The sequence below is a fragment of the Oncorhynchus kisutch genome, linkage group LG2 (assembly GCF_002021735.2).
Source record: "Oncorhynchus kisutch isolate 150728-3 linkage group LG2, Okis_V2, whole genome shotgun sequence".
NCBI lineage: Eukaryota > Metazoa > Chordata > Actinopteri > Salmoniformes > Salmonidae > Oncorhynchus > Oncorhynchus kisutch.
Window position 1 is genome coordinate 2471255 of NC_034175.2, and position 23731 is coordinate 2494985.

Sequence of the window (23731 nt, forward strand, 5' to 3'; positions counted from 1 at the left end):
AAACTATTTACATCAAAGGCAACAAACAAGTGCATACTCAAAGACTAAATGAATAAATTAAAGAGCATGAACTGATTTTGAAATGTACACATTGACCTAATGCCTACATCAATAGCTGACTTTAAAATGACTCTGGGTGATTAGAGCGGTTTAATAAACGTAATACCTTACCAAACTGCTGTTTCAAGAAGAACTCAAAGTCTGCATAAACAATTACATGTTGAATCGTCAATGACAAAAAAATATATATATATACGTAAAATAATTGAAAAACGTAATATAATTTTTTGTTCACTGATAATGAATAGATCGTTCTACGAGATGAGTGCCTTTTCATCCCTTTGATATTTCAAGCAGAAATTCTACACAAATATTGAATATTAAAAGGCGGATATATTAACTGAAGTGTCCATTAATATAGTCCACATAGAAAACTCAATAAATCAGATCTTTATATTAAAGCTGCAATATGGCACTTTTTGGATGACCCAACCAAAGTCACGTAGAAATGTGAGTTACAGATCTGTCACTCTCATTGAAAGAAAGTCTATGAAGCGGTAGATCTGTTCTAGGTTCTTATGTTACTTCTTTGAATCTTTAACTGTCTGTTTTGCTGCTTCAAACAGCTGAAAAGACAATATTTTTGGTTATGGAAAAGATATTGAATTAGAATTTTAGCAACCAGGAAATAGAGGAGAGATCACCTTTAACAAAGACTAAAGTACCAACATTCAGCATTTTAACGTGTCCCTCTGTGCATCCTCTGAATTCTAGGAAGATTTTAACCCACTTAATCCCAACATATCTCCATTTTCACCATCATTGTATGGCCCTAGTTATTTTGTTGCTTTAAAGTCATTTAAGATTAATAATTAAGTGATTCATTTTAAGGTAAAAAAATAAATAAACCTGTCCCTCATTTTAAGGTCAATCCTGTTAAGTGAACTGAACTCGTTTTAATATTATAATAAGATGCTGGTGAAACTATTCCTTTTTAAATAGAGATATTGAACATTAATAGTCAGGTCATAGTGTAAAAGCAGGTGAGCTGGTTCTACTCCTTCGGACATTTTCTGGTGTTTTTTGGTGGAAAACTGAGCAGGTGGAGCACAACATCAACCCTGTTACCCAGAGATATACAGGCAAGACACATTTTCACAATTACATTATTTTGTGAAGCTTACATTCAATTGCCCTTCCCTGTGGTACAGAACAAGCTTGCATTCCCCATGTCACAAGGGGATTTATGTCTGATTTCAGATGAAGTGGTCAACCCGGATACTTTATTTGGCCTCGAGATAAAGTTGAACATACGTTCTTTATGACAGATTGTTAAAATGAGGAGAAATAAAAAGCTTTTTTAACTACTCAAAATGCATCTAAATGGTGGAAATACCAAAGTTATTATCTGTGTATTGCTGTTGTACATGATTAGGTAAATTTGTGTGAATGACTACATGCGTGAATGACTACATGCGTGAATGACTACATGCGTGCTGTAGATAACTGTTCTGTTTTGGTCACGGCCAGCTCTACCCCAAAATGGCTGCCATGGTCGCATGCATCTCATGAAAGCACTGCAGAGAGAGACCCACTGTGTGAGTGTGAGTGGATGTGAGCATGCATGTGTGTCTCCAGACAGAGAACTGCAGAGAGACACCATTCCGTGACTCCACCTCTCCTTCCCTGCACCGCCATTTTATAAACACAGTGACTAGAGGTAGGAAGCCATCTTCCTGGGCGGAAAACATTCCAAACCTGCTCGCCGAAAAATAGAAAAATCGAATCACGGTAGGAAGTTGGTCAAAGTTCGTCCTTCAGTGTTGTGCTGGAAGTCGGAGAGAGAGGTAGACGAGCGGTGTGTGTGTGAGCGAGTGTGTGTGTGTTCGGAAGGGTGGGCAGGGGGCACAAAGGTATTCAGAATAGAAAAAGAAAAAAAAGTTGGAAAAAAGCGCAAAAGAAGTGAAAGAGGGGAACCTGAAATGACCACGATGGACTGTTCACAGCAGGGAAGAGAGGGAGGGAGAAAAAGAGGAGAGTAGGAGAAAGAAAGCGAAAATCAATTAGAGAGAGTAGAAGGTCTATAATGGCTTCACACAGTGGGAAAGAGAGAGAAGGAAAGAGAATGAGAGAGGAGGCTGGGGAACAACAGCAGACTTCGTGTTTGGAGAAGTTGTCTTCATTGAAAGGTAAGTAGAGGAAGATAGCGGAAGATTGAGGGGGAAAGGAGGAAAGAAAGGCGGAGCAGCAGGGGGAGCTGTTTCAGCGTGACACCACTCTGGTGATGCGGATTTTGAAGGTTGCGTCTGATACAACACTGTTCTAGCACAGCAGAATTGGGGAAGGGGCTTTTTGCCGTGACACCGCTCTACTGGAGTGGGTAGGGGACACTTTTCACCGGGACACTTCAGTAGTGTCAAATTTTCTGTAGAGTCAAAGTTAGACTTTCTGTAAATTTACAATGTCATTCAGCAGTCTGCAGAACCAAGATATCCAAAGAGAATTGAATTCAATAAATAGACACCAATAGGGAGAGAGGAACATAGATAAAGTGACTAATTAATCCCAGCACAGACCTTAGGAGCTTCCTGTGTCACGTGCAACTGTGTCCTACCTGCCGTGCTCTCTTTACGGCTGTTTAAGTTCATTTCAGTTAGAGAAAAAGTTGGCCTGTGACACACGCACACAGGAGAGTGCTGGTTGATTTGAGTGGATAAACACACACACAATGACACAGGAGAGAAGAGGATGCCACCACAGAGTGCTGGGTGACCTTGGTACAATGACAGTGTACCTGACTGCTCTGTCCTTCAGATCCCCGTGTGTGTTTGTGAGTGCACGTCCCAAACTACAGGGAATGGCCACCTGAAAATAACATTCAGAGCACGGTTTGTTGTTTGAAAAAGACAGGATAGCGAGACCGTTGTAGAGACCATTTCAGAGAGCGAAACCGCTGCAGAGACCGTTGCAGAGACCGTCGTAGAGACCGTCGTAGAGACATTTGTAGAGACATTCGTAGAGACCGTCGTAGAGATAGAGGTAGAGAGTTGTATAGAAAGAGACAGTCGTAGAGACAGTCGTAGAGACAGCTGTAGAGACAGCCGTAGAGATAGCTGTAGAGAAAGAGACTGCCATTGAGAAAGAGACCGCCGTAGAGAAAGAGACAGCTGTAGAGACCGTCGTAGAGACAGACGTAGAGACCGTCGTAGAGACTGTCGTAGAGACTGTCGCAGAGACTGTCGTAGAGACTGTCGTAGAGACTGTCGTAGAGACTGTCGTAGAGACAGCTGTGGAGACAGCCATATAGATAGAGATGGCCGTAGAGAAAGAGACCGTTGTAGAGAAAGAGACCACCATTGAGAAAGAGACCGCCGTAGAGACCGCCGTAGAGACCGTCGTAGAGAAAGAAACCGCAGCAGAGAAAGAGACCTCCGTAGAGACCTCCGTAGAGACCACCGTAGAGACAGTCGTAGAGACAGTCGTAGAGACAGTCGTAGAGACAGTCGTAGAGACAGATGTAGAGAAAGAGACAGTCGTAGAGATAGAGAAAGAGACAGTCGTAGAGACAGTCGTAGAGACAGCTGTAGAGACAGCCGTAGAGATAGAGATAGCCGTAGAGAAAGAGCCTGCCATTGAGAAAGAGACCGCCGTAGAGACAGTCGTAGAGACCGTCGTAGAGACAGTCGTAGAGACCGTCGTAGAGATAGAGGTAGAGATAGTTGTAGAGACCGTTGTAGAGATAGAGAAAGAGACAGTCGTAGAGACAGTTGTAGAGACAGCTGTAGAGACAGCCGTAGAGATAGAGATAGCCGTAGAGAAAGAGACTGCCATTGAGAAAGAGACTGCCATTGAGAAAGAGACTGCCATTGAGAAAGAGACCGCTGTAGAGAAAGAGACCGCTGTAGAGAAAGAGACAGCCGTAGAGAAAGAGACCGTCATTGAGAAAGAGACCGCCGTAGAGAGAGACCGCTGTAGAGAAAGAGACAGCCGTAGAGAAAGAGACCGTCATTGAGAAAGAGACCGCCGTAGAGAGAGACCACTGTAGAGAAAGAGACCGCTGTAGAGAAAGAGACCGCCGTAGAGAAATAGACCGCCATAGAGAAAGAGACTGCCATTGAGAAAGAGACCGTCATAGAGAAAGAAACCGAGACAGTCGTAGAGACAGTCGTAGAGATAGAGACAGTTGTAGAGACAGAGACAGTCGTAGAGACAGTCGTTGAGACAGTCGTAGAGAAAGAGACAGTCGTAGAGACAGTCAGAGAAAGAGACAGAGACAGCTGTAGAGACAGTCGTAGAGACAGTCGTAGAGACAGCCGTAGAGACAGCCGTAGAGAAAGAGACCGTCATAGAGAAAGAGACCGTCATAGAGAAAGAAACCGAGACAGTCGTAGAGACAGTCGTAGAGACAGTCGTAGAGACAGAGAGAGTCGTAGAGACAGTCATAGAGAAAGAGACAGAGACAGTCATAGAGACAGTCGTAGAGACAGAGACAGTCGTAGAGACAGAGACAGTCGTAGAGACAGTCGTTGAGACAGTCGTAGAGAAAGAGACAGTCGTAGAGACAGTCAGAGAAAGAGACAGAGACAGCCGTAGAGACAGAGACAGTCGTAGAGACAGTCGTTGAGACAGTCGTAGAGAAAGAGACAGTCGTAGAGACAGTCAGAGAAAGAGACAGAGACAGCTGTAGAGACAGTCGTAGAGACAGTCGTAGAGACAGCCGTAGAGACAGCCGTAGAGAAAGAGACCGTCATAGAGAAAGAGACCGTCATAGAGAAAGAAACCGAGACAGTCGTAGAGACAGTCGTAGAGACAGTCGTAGAGACAGAGAGAGTCGTAGAGACAGTCATAGAGAAAGAGACAGAGACAGTCATAGAGACAGTCGTAGAGACAGAGACAGTCGTAGAGACAGAGACAGTCGTAGAGACAGTCGTTGAGACAGTCGTAGAGAAAGAGACAGTCGTAGAGACAGTCAGAGAAAGAGACAGAGACAGCCGTAGAGACAGTCGTAGAGACAGAGACAGTCGTAGAGACAGTCATTGAGAAAGAGACAGTCGTAGAGACAGTCGTAGAGACAGTCGTAGAGACAGTCATAGAGACAGTCATAGAGACAGTCATAGAGACAGTCATAGAGACAGTCATAGAGACAGTCATAGAGACAGTCATAGAGACAGTCATAGAGACAGGCATAGAGATAGAGGTAGAGATAGTTGTAGAGAAAGAGACAGCTGTAGAGACAATCGTAGAGATAGAGGTAGAGATAGAGACAGTCGTAGAGACAGCTGTAGAGACAGTCATAGAGATAGAGACAGTCGTAGAGATAGAGACAGTCGTAGAGACAGCTGTAGAGAGAGAGTTGAAAGCATCCAGAGCAGCCAGAGAGAGACTGTGGCTAAAGGACGGGAACGGCCATCGCTGGGTCCTCACACACACTGTATGTGCCACACTGCCATGCTGACTGTCAGATAAAAGGGAATCTCTACAGGAAGGAACCAGAGAGAGAGTGAGGCGTTGCCGCAGGGAGCACAACAACAGCTGCACTAAACAACCACTAATGGACATGCAGAGAGAGAGAGAGGCAGAGAGAAAGAGAGAGGCAGAGAGAAAGAGAGAGGCAGAGAGAGAGGCAGAGAGAGAGAGGCAGAGAGAGAGGCAGAGAGAGAGGCAGAGAGAGAGAGGCAGAGAGAGAGAGAGAGCAGCAAGATTTGTGACCTGTTGCCACGAGAAAAGGGCAACCAGTGAAGAACAAACACCATTGTAAATACAACCCACACTTCATATATTATCTACCTCACTTGCTTTGGCAATGTTAACACGTTTCCCATGCCAATAAAGCCCCTTGAATTGAATTGAGAGAGAGGCAGAGAGAGAGGCAGAGCGAGAGAGAGAGAGAGAGGCAGAGAGACACCGACAGAGACACCGACAGAGACACCGACAGAGACACAGGCTCAGTTGAAATAAAGCATCCTGAGCACCCAGAGACAGGCTGTGGCTAAAGGACAGGAGCGGCAATCGCTGGGCCCTCACACACACTGTATGTGCCACACTACCTGTTAGATAAAAGGGAACCTCTACAGGAAGGAACCAGAGAGAGAGTGAGGCGTTGCTGCAGGGAGCACAACAACAGCTGCACCACTAATGGACAGAGAGACAGAGAAACTTTTTCATCTCTCCTCTCATCCATCTCAGTCTCATCCTGCTCTCTCCTCGTGTATCCTCATCCCAACACATTTACAGAACAGCCCCTGCATGACAGAGATAGAGAGGGAGAACAAAATAAAAGAGGGAGACTTGGTAAATAAATGGCCAGAGAGGAGATGGAGAGATACAGAGGAGAGATAGAAAAGACAAAGAAAATGTTGGAGGGATGGAGGGAGCAGAGTCAGATAGGTAGAGAGGGCGTGAAACATGGGGATGGAAGGAGAGAGAGGGTGGGCGTGAAACATGGGGATGGAAGGAGAGAGAGAGGGTGGGTGGGCGTGAAACATGGGGATGGAAGGAGAGAGAGAGGGTGGGTGGGCGTGAAACATGGGGATGGAAGGAGAGAGAGAGGGTGGGCGTGAAACATGGGGATGGAAGGAGAGAGAGAGGGGGTGTGAACATGGGGATGGAAGGAGAGAGAGAGGGGGTGGGAAACATGGGGATGGAAGGGAGTGAGAGAGAGAGGGTGGGAAACATGGGGATGGAAGGAGTGAGAGAGAGAGGGTGGGAAACATGGGGATGGAAGGAGAGAGAGAGGGTGGGAAACATGGGATGGAAGGAGAGAGAGAGGGGTGGGAAACAAGGCGATGGAAGGAGAGAGAGAGGGGTGGGAAACATGGGGATGGAAGGATAGAGAGAGGGGGTGGGAAACATGGGGATGGAAGGAGAGAGAGGGGGGTGGGAACATGGGGATGGAAGGAGAGAGAGGGTGGGAAACATGGGGATAGAAGGAGAGAGAGAGGGTGGAAACATGGGGATGGAAGGAGAGAGAGGGTGGGAAACATGGGGATGGAAGGAGAGAGAGGGTGGGAAACATGGGGATGGAAGGAGAGAGAGGGTGGGAAACATGGGGATGGAAGGAGAGAGAGGGTGGGAAACATGGGGATAGAAGGAGAGAGAGAGGGTGGGAAACATGGGGATAGAAGGAGAGAGAGAGGGTGGGAAACATGGGGATGGAAGGAGAGAGAGAGGGTGGGAAACATGGGGATGGAAGGAGAGAGAGAGAGGGTGGGAAACATGGAGATGGAAGGAGAGAGAGAGGGTGGGAAACATGGGGATGGAAGGAGAGAGAGAGAGGGTGGGAAACATGGAGATGGAAGGAGAGAGAGAGGGTGGGAAACATGGGGATGGAAGGAGAGAGAGAGGGTGGGGAAACATGGGGATGGAAGGAGAGAGAGAGGGGTGGGACACATGGGGATGGAAGGAGAGAGAGAGGGGTGGGACACATGGGGATGGAAGGAGAGAGAGAGGGTGGGAAACATGGGGATGGACGGAGAGAGAGAGGGTGGGAAACATGGGGATGGAAGGAGAGAGAGAGGGGTGGGAACATGGGGAAGGAAGGAGAGAGAGAGGGTGGGTGTGAAACATGGGGATGGAAGGAGAGAGAGAGGGTGGGGTGTGAAACATGGGGATGGAAGGAGAGAGAGAGGGTGGGCGTGAAACATGGGGATGGAAGGAGCGAGAGAGAGGGTGGGCGTGAAACATGGGGATGGAAGGAGAGAGAGAGGGTGGGCGTGAAACATGGGGATGGAAGGAGAGAGAGAGGGGGTGTGAATCATGGGGATGGAAGGAGAGAGAGAGAGGGTGGGAACATGGAGATGGAAGGAGAGAGAGAGGGTGGGAAACATGGCGATGGAAGGAGAGAGAGAGGGGTGGGAAACATGGGGATGGAAGGAGAGAGAGAGTGGTGGGAAACATGGGGATGGAAGGAGAGAGAGAGGGGTGGGAAACATGGGGATGGAAGGAGGGAGAGAGGGTGGGAAACATGGGGATGGAAGGAGAGAGAGAGGGGGTGGGAAACATGGGGATGGAAGGAGAGAGAGAGGGGGTGGGAAACATGGGGATGGAAGGAGAGAGAGGGTGGGAAACATGGGGATTGGAAGGAGAGAGAGGGTGGGAAAACATGGGGATAGAAGGAGAGAGAGAGGGTGGGAAACATGGGGATGGAAGGAGAGAGAGAGGGTGGGAACATGGGGATGGAAGGAGAGAGAGAGGGTGGGAACATGGGGATGGAAGGAGAGAGAGAGGGTGGGAAACATGGGGGATGGAAGGAGAGAGAGGGGGTAGGAAACATGGGGATGGAAGGAGAGAGAGAGGGTGGGGGAAACATGGGGATGGAAGGAGGGAGAGAGGGTAGGAAACATGGGGATGGAAGGAGAGAGAGAGGGTGGGAAACATGGGGAGGGAAGGAGAGAGAGAGGGTGGGAAACTGGGGGAAGGAGAGAGAGAGGGGGAAACATGGGGATGGAAGGAGAGAGAGAGGGTGGGAAACATGGGGATGGAAGGAGAGAGAGAGGGTGGGAAACATGGGGATGGAAGGAGAGAGAGAGGGTGGGAAACATGGGGATGGAAGGAGAGAGAGAGGGTGGGAAACATGGGGATGGAAGGAGAGAGAGAGGGTGGGAAACATGGGGATGGAAGGAGGGAGAGAGGGTAGGAAACATGGGGATGGAAGGAGAGAGAGAGGGTGGGAAACATGGGGATGGAAGGAGAGAGAGAGGGTGGGAAACATGGGGATGGAAGGAGAGAGAGAGGGTGGGAAACATGGGGATGGAAGGAGAGAGAGGGTGAGAAACATGGGGATGGAAGGAGGGAGAGAGGGTAGGAAACATGGGGATGGAAGGAGAGAGAGAGGGTGGGAAACATGGGGATGGAAGGAGAGAGAGAGGGTGGGAAACATGGGGATGGAAGGAGAGAGAGAGGGTGGGAAACACGGGGATGGAAGGAGAGAGAGGGTGAGAAACATGGGGATGGAAGGAGGGAGACGAGGGGTAGGAAACATGGGGATGGACGGAGGCGAGAGCGGGTGGAAACCCTGGGGATGTGGAATGGAAGGCGCAGAGCGGAGGAGGAGAGGGTGGGAAACATGGGGGATGGAAGGACGGCAGATGAGGGTGGGAAACTATGGGGATGGAAGGAGCGAGAAGAGGGTGGGAAACATGGGGATCGGAGGACGCGACGAGAGGGTGGGAAAACTATGGCGCTTGGAAGGAGGAGAGAGAGAGGGTGGGAACATTGGCGATTGGAAGGAGAGAGAGAGAGTGGTGGGTGAAACATGGGGATGAAGGAGAAGAGAGGAGGAGGAGAGAGAGAGTGGTGGAAGGAAACATGGGATGGAAGGCGACGAGAGAGAGAGGGGTGGTGGGAAACATGGGAGAATGGAGAGAGAGGAGAGAAGGGGGTGGGAAACATGGGATGGAAGGAGAGCGAGCGAGGGGTGGGAACATTGGGGATGGAAGGATGAGAGAAGAGAGAGAGGCGTGGGAAACATGGGGATAGGCAGGAGAGAGAGAGAGGGTGGGAAACATGGGGATAGAAGGAGAGACGAGAGCGAGGAGATGAGAGGTGGAAACATGGGGATGGAAGGAGGGGAGAGAAGTGGGAGGTGGGAAACATGGGGCTGGAAGGAGGGAGAGAGGGTGGAGCGAGGTGGAGTAGGAGAGAGGGAAACATGGGGATGGAAGGAGGAGATAGAGGGTGGGAAACATTGGGATGGAAGGAGAGAGAGAGGAGGGGGGCGAAAGGTGGGAACATGGGGATGGAAGGACCCGAGAGAGGGTGGGAAACATGGGGAGGGAAGAGAGAGAGAGGGTGGGAAACATGGGGATGGAAGGAGCGAGAGAGGGTGGGAAACATGGGGATGGAAGGAGCGAGAGAGGGTGGGAAACATGGGGATGGAAGGAGCGAGAGAGGGTGGGAAACATGGGGATGGAAGGAGACATTGGTACTTGTGCTGATTCACTGAGTAAAGAAGGCAGAGATTGCACTCATAAAAACCGTGACCACGAAGTGAGTTGAACACGCAACCTTCTGATTGGGAGTCAGACGCGCGACCATTGCGCCACGAGGTCTTTGACTTTTAACATCTTGGAAAGGATTCCTAGTTCAGATTTTGATGACTGTATATAATTTGGAATGGAGGCTGTTCTATGGGGAAATGAACTATCTGACATGCCACCTCATCAGCACGTGCCTCTGCCCGACAGGTTAAGTGTATGAAAACAAGCCTGAAACAATGTCTAAAGACTGTTGACATCTAGTGGTAGCCATTGGAAATGCAATCTGGGTCCTAACCATTAGAAACTCAATAGGCATTCAATTGAAAACTACCCACATCAAAAAAATCCCACCTCCTGGATACATTTTCCTCATGTTTTCGCCTGCCATATCAGTTCTGTTATACTCAGAGACATTATTTTAACAGTTTTGGAAACTTTAGAGTGTGTTCCATCCAAATCTACCATTTATATGCATATCCTAGTTCTGGGCCTGAGTAACATGCCGTTTACTTAGGGAACGTTTCTCATCCAGGTGTAAAAAACTGCCCCAAAGCATACATTAAACTACCTGTTCGAAGATGACAATCACATGATTTCATTTAGGATTTGAAGTGTGCCAGGTTTTGTGATAGACAATTTTCATCAAAAGCAGCATTGTTTGTTCGTTTCCGTGCGAGATTAGTACTGTAAAGCCACATTGGTACTTGTGCTGATTCACTGAGTAAAGAAGGCAGAGATTGCACACATAAAAACCATGACCACGACGTGAGTTGAACACGCAACCTTCTGATCTGGAGTCAGACGCGCTACCATTGCGCCACGAGGTCTTTGACTTTTAACATCTTTGGAAGAGGATTCCTAGTTCAGATTTTGATGACTGTATAATTTGGAATGGAGGCCTGTTCTATGGGGAAATGAACTATCTGACATGCCACCTCCATCAGCACGTGCCTCTGCCCGACAGGTTAAGTGTATGAAAACAAGCCTGAAAACAATGTCTAAAGACTGTTGACATCTAGTGGTAGCCATTGGAACTGGCAATCTGGGTCCTAACCCATTAGAAACTCAATAGGCATTCCATTGAAAACTACCCACATCAAAAAAATCCCACCTCCTGGTTACATTTTCCTCATGTTTTCGCCTGCCATATCAGTTCTGGTTATACTCAGAGGACATTATTTTAACAGTTTGGGAAACTTTAGAGTGTGTTCCACTCCAAATCTCCCATTTATATGCATATCCTAGTTTCTGGGCCTGAGTAACAGGCAGTTTACTTAGGGAACGTTTCTCATCCAGGTGTCAAAAAACTGCCCCAAAGCATACATTAAACTACCTGTTCGAAGACTGACAATCACATGATTTCATTTAGGATTTTGAAGTGTGCCAGGTTTTTGTGATAGACAATTTTCATCAAAAGCAGCATTGGTTTGTTCGTTTCCGTGCGAGATTAGTACTGTAAAGCCACATTGGTACTTGTGCTGATTCACTGAGTAAAGAAGGCAGAGATTGCACTCATAAAAACCGTGACCACGACGTGAGTTGAACACGCAACCTTCTGATCTGGAGTAGACGCGCTACCATTGCGCCACGAGTTTTGACTTTTAACATCTTTGGAAAGGATTCCTAGTTCAGATTTTGATGACTGTATAATTTGGAATGGAGGCCTGTTCTATGGGGAAATGAACTATCTGACATGCCACTCCATCAGCACGTGCCTCTGCCCGACAGGTTAAGTGTATGAAACAAGCCTGAAACAATGTCTAAAGACTGTTGACATCTAGTGGTAGCCATTGGAACTGCCATCTGGGTCCTAACCCATTAGAAACTCAATAGGCATTCAATTGAAAACTACCCACATCAAAAAAATCCCACCTCCTGGTTACATTTTCCTCATGTTTTCGCCTGCCATATCAGTTCTGTTATACTCAGAGACATTATTTTAACAGTTTTGGAAACTTTAGAGTGTGTTCCATCCAAATCTACCATGTTATATGCATATTCCTAGTTTCTGGGCTGAGTAAACAGGCAGTTTACTTAGGGAACGTTTCTCATCCAGGTGTCAAAAAACTGCCCCAAAGCATACATTAAACTACCTGTTCGAAGACTGACAATCACATGATTTCATTTAGGATTTTGAAGTGTGCCAGGTTTGTGATAGACAATTTTCATCAAAGCAGCATTGGTTGTTCGTTTCCCGTGCGAGATTAGTAACTGTAAAGCCACATTGGTACTTGTGCTGATTCACTGAGTAAGAAGGCAGAGATTGCACTCATAAAAACCGTGACCACGACGTGAGTTGAACACGCAACCTTCTGATCTGGAGTCAGACGCGCTACCATTGCGCCACGAGGTCTTTGACTTTAACATCTTTGAAAGGATTCCTAGTTCAGATTTGATGACTGTATAATTTGGAATGGAGGCCTGTTCTATGGGGAAATGAACTATCTGACATGCCACCTCCATCAGCACGTGCCTCTGCCCGACAGGTTAAGTGTATGAAAACAAGCCTGAAACAATGTCTAAAGACTGTTGACATCTAGTGGTAGCCATTGGAACTGCAATCTGGGTCCTAACCCATTAGAAACTCAATAGGCATTCAATTGAAAACTACCCACATCAAAAAAATCCCACCTCCTGGATACATTTTCCTCATGTTTTCGCCTGCCATATCAGTTCTGTTATACTCAGAGACATTATTTAACAGTTTTGGAAACTTTAGAGTGTGTTCCATCCAAATCTACCATTTATATGCATATCCTAGTTTCTGGGCTGAGTAACAGGCAGTTTACTTAGGGAACGTTTCTCATCCAGGTGTCAAAAAACTGCCCCAAAGCATACATTAAACTACTGTTCGAAGACTGACAATCACATGATTTCATTTAGGATTTTGAAGTGTGCCAGGTTTTTGTGATAGACAATTTCATCAAAGCAGCATTGGTTTGTTCGTTTCCGTGCGAGATTAGTACTGTAAAGCCACATTGGTACTTGTGCTGATTCACTGAGTAAAGAAGGCAGAGATTGCACACATAAAAACCATGACCACGACGTGAGTTGAACACGCAACCTTCTGATCTGGAGTCAGACGCGCTACCATTGCGCCACGAGTCTTTGACTTTTAACATCTTTGGAAAGGATTCCTAGTTCAGATTTTGATGATGTATAATTTGGAATGGAGGCCTGTTCTATGGGGAAATGAACTATCTGACATGCCACCTCCATCAGCACGTGCCTCTGCCCGACAGGTTAAGTGTATGAAAACAAGCCTGAAACAATGTCTAAAGACTGTTGACATCTAGTGGTAGCCATTGGAACTGCAATCTGGGTCCTAACCCATTAGAACTCAATAGGCATTCAATTGAAAACTACCACATCAAAAAATCCCACCTCCTGTGCACATTTTCCTCATGTTTTCGCCTGCATATCAGTTCTGTTTATACTCAGAGACATTGATTTTAAAAGTTGTGGAAACTTTAGAGTGGTTCCATCCAATCTACCATTTTACATGCATATCCTAGTTCTGGGCCTGGAGTAACAGGCATTTACTTAGGGAACGTTTCTCATCCAGGTGCTCAACAAACTGCCCCACAGCTACATTCAACTACCTGTCGAAGACTGACAATCACTGATTCATTTAGGATTTTGAAGTGTGCCAGGTTTGTGATAGAAAATTTTCATCAAAAGCAGCATGGTTTTGTTTCGTTTCCGTGCGAGATTGTAGTACTGTAACGCCACATTGGTCATTGTGCTGATTCACTGAGTAAAGAAGCAGAGATTGCACACATAAAACCATGACCACGACGTGAGTTGAACACGCAACCTTCTGATCTGGAGTCAGACGCGCTACCATTGCGCCACGAGGTCTTTGACTTTTAACATCTTGGAGAGGATTCCTAGTTCAGATTTTGATGACTGTATAATTTGGAATGGAGGCTGTTCTATGGGGAAATGAACTATCTGACATGCCACATCCATCAGCACGTGCCTCTGCCCGACAGGTTAAGTGTATGAAAAAAACAAGCCTGAAACAATGTCTAAAGGACTGTTTGACATCTAGTGGGTAGCCATTGGGAACTGCAATCTGGGTCTCTAACCCATTTAGAAACTCAATAGGCAGTTCAAATTGAAAACTACCCACATCAAAAATCCCACCTCCGGGTCGACATGTTCCTCAGTGTTTTCGCCTGCCATATCAGTTCTATTATCTCAGAGAACCCCATTATTTTTAACAGTTTTGGAAACTTTAGAGTGGTGTTCCATCCAATCTACCATTTACATGTAATATCCTAGTTTCTGGGCCTGAGTAACAGGCCGTTTACTTAGGGAACGTTTCTCATCCAGGTGTCAAAAAACTGCCCCCAAAGCATACATTAAACTACCCTGTTCGAAGACTGACAATCACATGATTTCATTTAGGATTTTGAAGTGTGCCAGGTTTTTGTGATAGACAATTTTCATCAAAAGCAGCATTGGTTTGTTCGTTCCGTGCGAGATTAGTACTGTAAAGCACATTGGTACTAGTGCTGATTCACTGAGTAAAGAAGGCAGAGATTGCACACATTAAAAACCATGACCACGACGTTGAGTTGAACACGCAACCTTCTGATCTTGGAGTCAGACGCGCTACCATGCGCCACGAGGTCTTTGACTTTTAACATCTTTGGAGAGGATTCCTAGTTCAGATTTTGATGACTGTATAATTTGGAATGGAGGCCTGTTCTATGGGGAAATGAACTATCTGACATGCCACCTCCATCAGCACGTGCCTCTGCCCGACAGGTTAAGTGTATGAAAACAAGCCTGAAACAATGTCTAAAGACTGTTGACATCTAGTGGTAGCCATTGGAACTGCAATCTGGGTCCTAACCCATTAGAAACTCAATAGGCATTCAATTGAAAACTACCCACATCAAAAAAATCCCACCTCCTGGATACATTTTCCTCATGTTTTCGCCTGCCATATCAGTTCTGTTATACTCAGAGACATTATTTTAACAGTTTTGAAACTTTAGAGTGTGTTCCATCCAAATCTACCATTATATGCATATCCTAGTTTCTGGGCCTGAGTAACAGGCAGTTTACTTAGGGAACGTTTCTCATCCAGGTGTCAAAAAACTGCCCCAAAGCATACATTAAACTACCTGTTCGAAGACTGACAATCACATGATTTCATTTAGGATTTGAAGTGTGCCAGGTTTTTGTGATAGACAATTTTCATCAAAAGCAGCATTGGTTTGTTCGTTTCCGTGCGAGATTAGTACTGTAAAGCCACATTGGTACTTGTGCTGATTCACTGAGTAAAGAAGGCAGAGATTGCACACATAAAAACCATGACCACGACGTGAGTTGAACACGCAACCTTCTGATCTGGAGTCAGACGCGCTACCATTGCGCACGAGGTCTTTGACTTTTAACATCTTTGGAGAGGATTCCTAGTTCAGATTTTGATGACTGTATAATTTGGAATGGAGGCCTGTTCTATGGGGAAATGAACTATCTGAAATGCCACCTCCATCAGCACGTGCCTCTGCCCGACAGGTTAAGTGTATGAAAACAAGCCTGAAACAATGTCTAAAGACTGTTGACATCTAGTGGTAGCCATTGGAACTGCAATCTGGGTCCTAACCCATTAGAAACTCAATAGGCATTCAATTGAAAACTACCCACATCAAAAAAATCCCACCTCCTGGATACATTTTCCTCATGTTTTCGCCTGCCATATCAGTTCTGTTATACTCAGAGACATTATTTTAACAGTTTTGGAAACTTTAGAGATGTGTTCCATCCAAATCTACCATTTATATGCATATCCTAGTTTCTGGGCCTGAGTAACAGGCAGTTTACTTAGGGAACGTTTCTCATCCAGGTGTCAAAAAACTGCCCCAAAGCATACATTAAACTACCTGTTCGAAGACTGACAATCACATGATTTCATTTAGGATTTTGAAGTGTGCCAGGTTTTTGTGATAGACAATTTTCATCAAAAGCAGCATTGGTTTGTTCGTTCCGTGCGAGATTAGTACTGTAAAGCCACATTGGTACTAGTGCTGATTCACTGAGTAAAGAAGGCAGAGATTGCACACATAAAAACCATGACCACGACGTGAGTTGAACACGCAACCTTCTGATCTGGAGTCAGACGCGCTACCATTGCGCCACGAGGTCTTTGACTTTTAACATCTTTGGAGAGGATTCCTAGTTCAGATTTTGATGACTGTATAATTTGGAATGGAGGCCTGTTCTAGTGGGAAATGAACTATCTGACATGCCACCTCCATCAGCACGTGCCTCTGCCCGACAGGTTAAGTGTATGAAAACAAGCCTGAAACAATGTCTAAAGACTGTTGACATCTAGTGGTAGCCATTGGAACTGCAATCTGGGTCCTAACCCATTAGAAACTCAATAGGCATTCAATTGAAAAACTACCCACATCAAAAAAATCCACCACCTCCTGGATACATTTTCCTCATGTTTTCGCCTGCCATATCAGTTCTGTTATACTCAGAGACATTATTTTAACAGTTTTGGAAACTTTAGAGTGTGTTCCATCCAAATCTACCATTTATATGCATATCCTAGTTTCTGGGCCTGAGTAACAGGCAGTTTACTTAGGGAACGTTTCTCATCCAGGTGTCAAAAAACTGTCCCCAAAGCATACATTAAACTACCTGTTCGAAGACTGACAATCACATGATTTCATTTAGGATTTTGAAGTGTGCCAGGTTTTTGTGATAGACAATTTTCATCAAAAGCAGCATTGGTTTGTTCGTTTCCGTGCGAGATTAGTACTGTAAAGCCACATTGGTACTTGTGCTGATTTCACTGAGTAAAGAAGGCAGAGATTGCACACATAAAAACCATGAACACGACATGTGAGTTGCAACACGCAACCTTTCTGATTCTTATGGAGTCAGACGCGCTACCATTGCCGCCCCGAGGCCTTCTTTGACTTTTAACACTTTGCGAGAGGCATTCCTAGTTCAGATTTTGATGACTGTATAATTTGGAATGGAGGCCTGTTCTATGGGAAATGAACTATTGACATGCCACCTCCATCAGCACGTGCCTCTGCCCGACAGGTTAAGTGTATGAAAACAAGCCTGAAACAATGTCTAAAGACTGTTGACATCTAGTGGTAGCCATTGGAACTGCAATCTGGGTCCTAACCCATTTAGAAACTCAATAGGCATTCCAATTGAAAACTACCCACATCAAAAAAATCCCACCTCCTGGATACATTTTCCTCATGTTTTCGCCTGCCATATCAGTTCTGTTATAACTCAGAGGACATTATTGTATAACAGTTTTTGGAAACTTTAGAGTGTGTTCCATCCAATCTACCATTTATATGCATATCCTAGTTTCTGGGCCTGAGTAACAGGCAGTTTACTTTAGGGAACCGTTTCTCATCCAGGTGTCAAAAAACTGCCCCAAAGCATACATTAAACTACCTGTTCGAAGACTGACAATCACATGATTTCATTTAGGATTTTGAAGTGTGCCAGGTTTTTGTGATAGACAATTTTCATCAAAAGCAGCATTGGTTTGTTCGTTTCCGTGCGAGATTAGTACTGTAAAGCCACATTGGTACTAGTGCTGATTCACTGAGTAAAGAAGGCAGAGATTGCACACATAAAAACCATGACCACGACGTGAGTTGAACACGCAACCTTCTGATCTGGAGTCAGACGCGCTACCATTGCGCCACGAGGTCTTTGACTTTTAACATCTTTGGAGAGGATTCCTAGTTCAGATTTTGATGACTGTATAATTTGGAAATGGAGGCTGTTCTATGGGGAAATGAACTATCTGACATGCCACCTCCATCAGCACGTGCCTCTGCCGACAGGTTAAGTGTATGAAAACAAGCCTGAAACAATGTCTAAAGACTGTTGACATCTAGTGGTAGCCATTGGAACTGCAATCTGGGTCCTAACCCATTAGAAACTCAATAGGCATTCAATTGAAAACTACCCACATCAAAAAAATCCCACCTCCTGGATACATTTTCCTCATGTTTTCGCCTGCCATATCAGTTCTGTTATACTCAGAGACATTATTTTAACAGTTTTGGAAACTTTAGAGTGTGTTCCATCCAAATCTACCATTTATATGCATATCCTAGTTTCTGGGCCTGAGTAACAGGCAGTTTACTTAGGGAACGTTTCTCATCCAGGTGTCAAAAACTGCCCCAAAGCATACATTAAACTACCTGTTCGAAGACTGACAATCACATGATTTCATTTAGGATTTTGAAGTGTGCCAGGTTTTTGTGATAGACAATTTTCATCAAAAGCAGCATTGGTTTGTTCGTTTCCGTGCGAGATTAGTACTGTAAAGCCACATTGGTACTTGTGCTGATTCACTGAGTAAAGAAGGCAGAGATTGCACACATAAAACCATGACCACGACGTGAGTTGAACACGCAACCTTCTGATCTGGAGTCAGACGCGCTACCATTGCGCCACGAGGTCTTTGACTTTTAACATCTTTGGAGAGGATTCCTAGTTCAGATTTTGATGACTGTATAATTTGGAATGGAGGCCTGTTCTATGGGGAATGAACTATCTGACATGCCACCTCCATCAGCACGTGCCTCTGCCCGACAGGTTAAGTGTATGAAAACAAGCCTGAAACAATGTCTAAAGACTGTTGACATCTAGTGGTAGCCATTGGAACTGCAATCTGGGTCCTAACCCATTAGAAACTCAATAGGCATTCAATTGAAAACTACCCACATCAAAAAATCCCACCTCCTGGATACATTTTCCTCATGTTTTCGCCTGCCATATCAGTTCTGTTATACTCAGAGACATTATTTTAACAGTTTTGGAAACTTTAGAGTGTGTTCCATCCAAATCTACCATTTATATGCATATCCTAGTTTCTGGGCCTGAGTAACAGGCAGTTTACTTAGGGAACGTTTCTCATCCAGGTGTCAAAAAACTGCCCCAAAGCATACATTAAACTACCTGTTCGAAGACTGACAATCACATGATTTCATTTAGGATTTTGAAGTGTGCCAGGTTTTTGTGATAGACAATTTTCATCAAAAGCAGCATTGGTTTGTTCGTTTCCGTGCGAGATTAGTACTGTAAAGCCACATTGGTACTTGTGCTGATTCACTGAGTAAAGAAGGCAGAGATTGCACACATAAAAACCATGACCACGACGTGAGTTGAACACGCAACCTTCTGATCTGGAGTCAGACGCGCTACCATTGCGCCACGAGGTCTTTGACTTTTAACATCTTGGAGAGGATTCCTAGTTCAGATTTTGATGACTGTATAATTTGGAATGGAGGCCTGTTCTATGGGGAAATGAACTATCTGACATGCCACCTCCATCAGCACGTGCCTCTGCCCGACAGGTTAAGTGTATGAAAACAAGCCCTGAAACAATGTCTAAAGACTGTGACATCTAGTGCTAGCCATTGGAACTGCAATCTGGGTCCTAACCCATTAGAAACTCAATAGGCATTCAATTGAAAACTACCCACATCAAAAAATCCCACCTCCTGGATACATTTTCCTCATGTTTCGCCTGCCATATCAGTTATGTTATACTCAGAGACATTATTTTAACAGTTTTGAGAAACTTTAGAGTGTGTTCCATCCAAAATCTACCCATTATATGCATACTCTAGTTTCTGGGCTGAGTAACAGGCAGTTTACTAGGAACGTTCCTCATCCAGGTGTCAAAAACACTGCCCCAAAGCAACATCTAAACTACCTGTTCGAAGACTGACAATCACATGATTTCATTTAGGATTTTGAAGTGTGCCAGGTTTTTGTGATAGACAATTTTTCATAAAAGCAGCATTGGTTTTGTTCGTTTCCGGGCGAGATTAGTACTGTAAAGCCACATTGGTACTTGTTGCTGATTTTCACTGAGTAAAGAAGGCAGAGATTGCACACATAAAAACCATGACCACGACGTGAGTTTGAACACGCAACCTTCTGATCTGGAGTCAGACGCCGCTACCATTGCGCCCCGAGGTCTTTGACTTTTAACATCTTTGGAGAGGATTCCTAGTTCAGATTTTGATGACTGTATAATTTGGAATTGGAGGCCTGTTCTATGGGGAAATGAACTATCTGACATGCCACCTCCATCAGCACGTGCCTCTGCCCGACAGGTTAAGTGATGAAAACAAGCCTGAACAATGTCTAAAGACTGTTGACATCTAGTGGTAGCCATTGGAACTGCAATCTGGGTCTAACCCATTAGAAACTCAAATAGGCATTCAATGAAACTACCCACATCAAAAAAAATCCCACCTCCTGGATAAATTTTCCCTCTGTTTTCGCACCTGCCATATCAGTTATTGTTATACTCAGAGACATATTTTAACCAGTTTTGGAAACTTTAGCGTGTGTCTCCATCCAAATCTACCATTATCATGCATATCCTAGTTTCTGGGCCTGAGAACAGGCAGTTTTACTGGGAACGTTTCTCATTCAGGGTGTCAAAAAACTTACCCCAAAGCATTACAATTTAAACTACCTGTTCGAAGGACGGACAATCACATGATTCATTTCGGATTTTGAAGGTGCCATGGTTTTGTTGATAGGACAATTTTCATCATAAAGCACGGCATTGGTTTTGTTCGTTTCCGTGCGAGATTAGTATCATGTTAAAGCCACATTGGTACTTAGTGCTGCATTCCACTGAGGTAAAGAAGAAGCAGAGGATTGCACACATTAAAAAACCATGACCACGACGTGAGTTGAACACGCAACCTCTGATCTGGAGTCAGACGCGCTACCATTGCGCCATGAGGTCTTGACTTTTAACATTTTGGAGAGGCATTCCTAGTTCAGATTTTGATGAACTGTTATAATTTGGAATGGAGGCCTGTTCTATGGGGAGAATGAACTATCTGACATTGCCACCTCCATCAGCACGTGCCTTCTGCCCGACAGGTTAAGTGTATGAAAACAAGCCTGAAACAATGTCTAAAGACTGTTGACATCTAGTGGTAGCCATTGGAACTGCAATCTGGGTCCTAACCCATTAGAAACTCAATAGGCATTCAATTGAAACTACCCACATCAAAAAAATCCCACCTCCTGGATACATTTTCCTCATGTTTTTGCCTGCCATATCAGTTCTGTTATACTCAGAGACATTATTTTAACAGTTTTTGGAAACTTTAGAGTGTGTTCCATCCAAATCTACCATTTATATGCATATCCTAGTTTTCTGGGCCTGAGTAACAGGCAGTTTACTTAGGGAACGTTTCTCATCCTAGGTGTCAAAAAAAACTGCCCCCAAAGACTACATTAAACTACCTGTTCGAAGACTGACAATCACCATGATTTCATTTAGGATTTTGAAGTGTGCCAGGTTTTGTGATAGACACATTTTCATCAAAGCAGATTGGGTTGTTCGTTTCCGTGCCGAGATTAGTACTGTAAAGCCACATTGGTACTTGTGCTGATTCACTGAGTAAAGAAGGCAGAGATTGCACACATAAAAACCATGACCACGAGTGAGTTGAACACGCAACCTTCTGATCTGGAGTCAGACGCGCTACCATTGCGCCACGAGGTCTTTGACTTTTAACATCTTTGGAGAGGATTCCTAGTTCAGATTTTGATGACTGTATAATTTGGAATGGAGGGCCTGTTCTATGGGGAAATGAACTATCTGACATGCCACCTCCATCAGCACGTGCCTCTGCCCGACAGGTTAAGTGTATGAAAACAAGCCTGAAACAATGTCTAAAGACTGTTGACATCTAGTGGTAGCCATTGGAACTGCAATCTGGGTCCTAACCCATTAGAAACTCAATAGGCATTCAATTGAAAACTACCCACATCAAAAAAATCCCACCTCCTGGATACATTTTCCTCATGTTTTCGCCTGCCATATCAGTTCTGTTATACTCAGAGACATTATTTTAACAGTTTTGGAAACTTTAGAGTGTGTTCCATCCAAATCTACCATTTATATGCATATCCTAGTTTCTGGGCCTGAGTAACAGGCAGTTTAGGGAACGTTTCTCATCCAGGTGTCAAAAAACTGCCCCAAAGCATACATTAAACTACCTGTTCGAAGACTGACAATCACATGATTTCATTTAGGATTTTGAAGTGTGCCAGGTTTTTGTGATAGACAATTTTCATCAAAAGCAGCATTGGTTTGTTCGTTTCCGTGCGAGATTAGTACTGTAAAGCCACATTGGTACTTGTGCTGATTCACTGAGTAAAGAAGGCAGAGATTGCACACATAAAAACCATGACCACGACGTGAGTTGAACACGCAACCTTCTGATCTGGAGTCAGACGCGCTACCATTGCGCACGAGGTCTTTGACTTTTAACATCTTCGGAGAGGATTCCTAGTTCAGATTTGATGACTGTATAATTTGGAATGGAGGCCTGTTCTATGGGGAAATGAACTATCTGACATGCCACCTCCATCAGCACGTGCCTCTGCCCGACAGGTTAAGTGTATGAAAACAAGCCTGAAACAATGTCTAAAGACTGTTGACATCTAGTGGTAGCCATTGGAACTGCAATCTGGGTCCTAACCCATTAGAAACTCAATAGGCATTCAATTGAAAACTACCCACATCAAAAAAATCCCACCTCCTGGTTACATTTTCCTCATGTTTTCGCCTGCCATATCAGTTCTGTTATACTCAGAGACATTATTTTACAGTTTTGGAAACTTTAGAGTGTGTTCCATCCAAATCTACCATTTATATGCATATCCTAGTTTCTGGGCTGAGTAACAGGCAGTTTACTTAGGGAACGTTTCTCATCCAGGTGTCAAAAAACTGCCCCAAAGCATACATTAAACTACCTGTTCGAAGACTGACAATCACATGATTTCATTTAGGATTTTGAAGTGTGCCAGGTTTTTGTGATAGACAATTTTCATCAAAAGCAGCATTGGTTTGTTCGTTTCCGTGCGAGATTAGTACTGTAAAGCCACATTGGTACTGTGCTGATTCACTGAGTAAAGAAGGCAGAGATTGCACACATAAAAACCATGACCACGACGTGAGTTGAACACGCAACCTTCGATCTGGAGTCAGACGCGCTACCATTGCGCCACGAGGTCTTTGACTTTTAACATCTTGGAGAGGATTCCTAGTTCAGATTTGATGACTGTATAATTTGGAATGGAGGCCTGTTCTATGGGGAAATGAACTATCTGACATGCCACCTCCATCAGCACGTGCCTCTGCCCGACAGGTTAAGTGTATGAAAACAAGCCTGAAACAATGTCTAAAGACTGTGGACATCTAGTGGTAGCCATTGGAACTGCAATCTGGGTCCTAACCCATTAGAAACTCAATAGGCATTCAATTGAAAACTACCCACATCAAAAAAATCCCACCTCCTGGTACATTTTCCTCATGTTTTCGCCTGCCATATCAGTTCTGTTATACTCAGAGACATTATTTTAACAGTTTAGTAGAGGTGCCGTAGACTTCCACACAGTTAGTAGAGGTGCCGTAGACTTCCACACAGTTAGTAGAGGTGCCGTAGACTTCCACACAGTTAGTAGAGGTGCCGTAGACTTCCACACAGTTAGTAGAGGTGCCGTAGACTTCCACACAGTTAGTAGAGGTGCCGTAGACTTCCACACAGTTAGTAGAGGTGCCGTAGACTTCCACACAGTTAGTAGAGGTGCCGTAGACTTCCACACAGTCAGTAGAGGTGCCGTAGACTTCCACACAGTTAGTAGAGGTGCCGTAGACTTCCACACAGTCAGTAGAGGTGCCGTAGACTTCCACACAG

At 44.9% G+C, this 23731-nt stretch overlaps 12 non-coding genes across 12 annotated transcripts; all 12 read right to left on the reverse strand.

The window, feature by feature from the left end:
- Nucleotides 1-9977: 9977 nt before the first annotated feature.
- trnag-ccc (transfer RNA glycine (anticodon CCC)) lies at nucleotides 9978-10049 on the reverse strand. Its single transcript has one exon. It is a non-coding gene; the product is annotated as a tRNA-Gly (tRNA).
- Nucleotides 10050-10732: 683 nt separating this feature from the next.
- Nucleotides 10733-10804, reverse strand: trnaw-cca (transfer RNA tryptophan (anticodon CCA)). Its single transcript has one exon. It is a non-coding gene; the product is annotated as a tRNA-Trp (tRNA).
- Nucleotides 10805-12258: 1454 nt separating this feature from the next.
- On the reverse strand, nucleotides 12259-12330 carry trnaw-cca (transfer RNA tryptophan (anticodon CCA)). Its single transcript has one exon. It is a non-coding gene; the product is annotated as a tRNA-Trp (tRNA).
- Nucleotides 12331-13013: 683 nt separating this feature from the next.
- On the reverse strand, nucleotides 13014-13084 carry trnaw-cca (transfer RNA tryptophan (anticodon CCA)). Its single transcript has one exon. It is a non-coding gene; the product is annotated as a tRNA-Trp (tRNA).
- Nucleotides 13085-13766: 682 nt separating this feature from the next.
- On the reverse strand, nucleotides 13767-13838 carry trnaw-cca (transfer RNA tryptophan (anticodon CCA)). The gene has a single exon. It is a non-coding gene; the product is annotated as a tRNA-Trp (tRNA).
- Nucleotides 13839-16067: 2229 nt separating this feature from the next.
- Nucleotides 16068-16139, reverse strand: trnaw-cca (transfer RNA tryptophan (anticodon CCA)). The gene has a single exon. It is a non-coding gene; the product is annotated as a tRNA-Trp (tRNA).
- Nucleotides 16140-17617: 1478 nt separating this feature from the next.
- trnaw-cca (transfer RNA tryptophan (anticodon CCA)) lies at nucleotides 17618-17689 on the reverse strand. Its single transcript has one exon. It is a non-coding gene; the product is annotated as a tRNA-Trp (tRNA).
- A 688-nt stretch (nucleotides 17690-18377) lies between these two features.
- Nucleotides 18378-18449, reverse strand: trnaw-cca (transfer RNA tryptophan (anticodon CCA)). The gene has a single exon. It is a non-coding gene; the product is annotated as a tRNA-Trp (tRNA).
- A 689-nt stretch (nucleotides 18450-19138) lies between these two features.
- Nucleotides 19139-19210, reverse strand: trnaw-cca (transfer RNA tryptophan (anticodon CCA)). The gene has a single exon. It is a non-coding gene; the product is annotated as a tRNA-Trp (tRNA).
- A 1479-nt stretch (nucleotides 19211-20689) lies between these two features.
- On the reverse strand, nucleotides 20690-20760 carry trnaw-cca (transfer RNA tryptophan (anticodon CCA)). Its single transcript has one exon. It is a non-coding gene; the product is annotated as a tRNA-Trp (tRNA).
- A 700-nt stretch (nucleotides 20761-21460) lies between these two features.
- On the reverse strand, nucleotides 21461-21531 carry trnaw-cca (transfer RNA tryptophan (anticodon CCA)). The gene has a single exon. It is a non-coding gene; the product is annotated as a tRNA-Trp (tRNA).
- A 1446-nt stretch (nucleotides 21532-22977) lies between these two features.
- trnaw-cca (transfer RNA tryptophan (anticodon CCA)) lies at nucleotides 22978-23048 on the reverse strand. The gene has a single exon. It is a non-coding gene; the product is annotated as a tRNA-Trp (tRNA).
- Between the last annotated feature and the right edge of the window lie 683 nt (nucleotides 23049-23731).